Below are 2,648 nucleotides of genomic sequence, written 5' to 3'. Positions count from 1 at the left end.
CGGTGGGTAGTGTTGTCTACCTACTTTTCATCTAGTCCGTCAGTTCAAAATTAGGGACGGCGAGTGCTGATAGATCTACCAGTTTTTACGGGAAATTCAACAAACAAACATATGAGCCGATATTTACAATCTGAGACTAACTACAAAATCGGTAACGTTTATCCGTTGTCATGGTCACTTGAAAACGTGACTGTTTTAATATGATTGGCTATATATTTTTATTTACATTCTAAAAACTTCCTCGTCAGTTTTTAGCGCGTTAGTAAAAAAACTTTGAATTCAACGAAATTCGAGCTTTTGGTTTCAGTTTTGATTTTTATTTCTTTCAGGAACTACATGGCTTTACTGCAGAAGATAACCGGCCAAAGTAAGTTTACTTACAGAACAGCATATTTTTACCATTTTATAACTGCCACACAGTTAATAATCTGTGATAATACAACAGTGAACAGCCACCTAACTATGAGGACGTTACACAGGGCCTTCAGAGAGACGTTAAAACTCGACTCAACTCGGTAGACTCTGACTTGCTCGTGGTGAAAGCTTTATCTCCGATTGAAGTTACAGAACAAGCAATAAATGTGATAATATTAATTGTAATGAACTATCAGTAACCTAAGACAGCCAGACTTTTATATATTAACTACAGATGTAGAGCATTCAGTACTCTTGACGTCACTTCCTGTCGCTGGATCTTTGTTTCCGATTAAGACCACATTAACAATACGAAACCCGAAAGAGTTGATGTAAGCATTATTATTTTAAATATATGCCATAACTGGACATTTTGTTTTTAAATGTTTAACAAAAATGTGGCGAGTTTAATATTTGAATATCCAGAGCATGGCGTGAGTTGAGTATCTCGTATAAATTGACTCAAAAAAAAATAAATGGCGAAGCGATATCAAAGGGAACAAGAAGTATTAGTTTAAAATGCGACACCACATGAAAAAACTCAGAAAAATAACATTATAACCACATTTATCCTGTACCGATGAGGCCTTTCGCACAATACCAAGCTACGATACTGAAAGTATAGAGCCTGTAGGCTTACAACCCTGACATACAATTACAAGCCTGTAGGCTTTCAACCGTGACATACAATTACAAGTCTGTAGGCTTACAACCTTGACATTCAATTACAAGTCTGTAGGCTTACAACCTTGACATTCAATTACAAGCCTGTAGGCTTTCAACCTTGACATTCAATTACAAGCCTGTAGGCTTACAACCTTGAAATACAATTACAAGCCTGTAGGCTTACAACCTTGACATACAATTACACTATCATATTTTTATAAAAGAAAATTAAAAGTAAAACATCTGACATTCAGTTCTTTTCTTTTATATAAATATGATAGTGTTAAAGTAAAACATCTGACATTCAGTTATATTCTATATTTCTGTAGCTCTGAAGGCACAATTCGCAAGATCTCCATTGATACAGAAAATAATGTCACAGCTTTTGTGGCTAGAAACCTGCAACCAGTAAGAATAGCCAATGGAGAGCAGGTAAGACACACTCTGAAAGAACTATGATAAATAGTCAACTATTATTTATATTGTGCCCATCTTTATTTCATTTCTACTGACAACCAACCCTTGGCGGCAACAATACATCTAATTGTACAGGTACGTCATACATGTGAACTGACTTAGTTAACCCCTGAAAAAAAACTAGTTCCTCGTGTTCCTGAATTGAGGGTGCGAAGAAACACAAACTGAATGTTGTGATTATGAAGTTTCACCTTTTGTTCTCTCACCCCCACCCCACACCCTCAGTTGTTATGCCGTATCACTAAATCGGTTTGGTTATCACCTGTTACGTATTTTACAGAACTGTTCCCCACAGAGATGCCAGGACCCGGGGGGAACGTGTCTCCAATAGTTACATTGGGGCCTAAATATCACCCAACCCCCAGTATTGTGTTTACAATAGTTTTTGTATTCAGTCTTTTTCTGTGCAGTTGGCTGAATTTGCCAGCGGAAATGAGACTCCAAATCTTTGTGAAATTCTAAATCTTACACATAGCAACTTTCTGTGTATTGTGTTTACTGGTTATTATCTGAAACATCTCGTGTTGTTTGTAGGAATTACAAGCTTGTAGTGGAAAGTAAAGAATTTAATTTGTATTTTTGTTTGTACAGTAACGACTGTCTCCCCCCCCCCTCAACGTTCTCACGTGCTTTGCCTTATCCTGAAGGTTCGTGTAGTGTTTCTTGTTACCTTCGACCCCACGGAGATTATGTTTTCAGCCCTCTGTGTGTGTGTGTGTGTGTTTGTCACGAAAGTTGATATACATTCGTATTATGAATCATCTTAGAAGGGATTAATTTTTGGAGGGTCAAGGTCACACCAAGGTCACGATAATCCAATATATCCCTGTCTGTTACCATGGGGACCGATTTTATAACTCAGTCAAAAAATGATCGGATTTTGGTAAAACTTGGTGGACCTATGTAGAATATTATTCCTCATTGTCCTGCCAAAAATGGTTCGTGTCCGTTAATAACGACGGACATACGGACACATTTTTTTGAGAGCCGAATATGATCAACGCTGCGTGGCGGAGATGTTTGTTTGTTTGTTATGGTTTTTCCGCAAAGCTGCAAGAAGGCTATCTGCACTAGCTATCCCTAATTTAGCA

The 2,648-nt window shown here is 37.5% G+C and overlaps 1 protein-coding gene across 1 annotated transcript in view; it reads left to right on the top strand.

Annotated features, from left to right (window-relative positions):
- The first annotated feature begins 293 nt into the window (after nt 1-293).
- Nucleotides 294-2,648, top strand: part of LOC111089908 (probable 3',5'-cyclic phosphodiesterase pde-5) — an 11,365-nt gene continuing 9,010 nt past the window's right edge. The window contains exons 1-2 of the mRNA XM_022403161.1: nt 294-367; nt 1,410-1,512. The gene's annotated coding sequence lies outside the window, so the exon portion shown is untranslated. The remainder of the gene's footprint in view (nt 368-1,409; nt 1,513-2,648) is intronic.

The sequence above is a fragment of the Limulus polyphemus genome, unplaced genomic scaffold (genome assembly GCF_000517525.1).
Source record: "Limulus polyphemus unplaced genomic scaffold, Limulus_polyphemus-2.1.2 Scaffold7814, whole genome shotgun sequence".
Lineage (NCBI taxonomy): Eukaryota > Metazoa > Arthropoda > Merostomata > Xiphosura > Limulidae > Limulus > Limulus polyphemus.
Note: the sequence above shows the minus strand (reverse complement) of the source record. Positions and strands in the feature narration are given on the sequence as shown.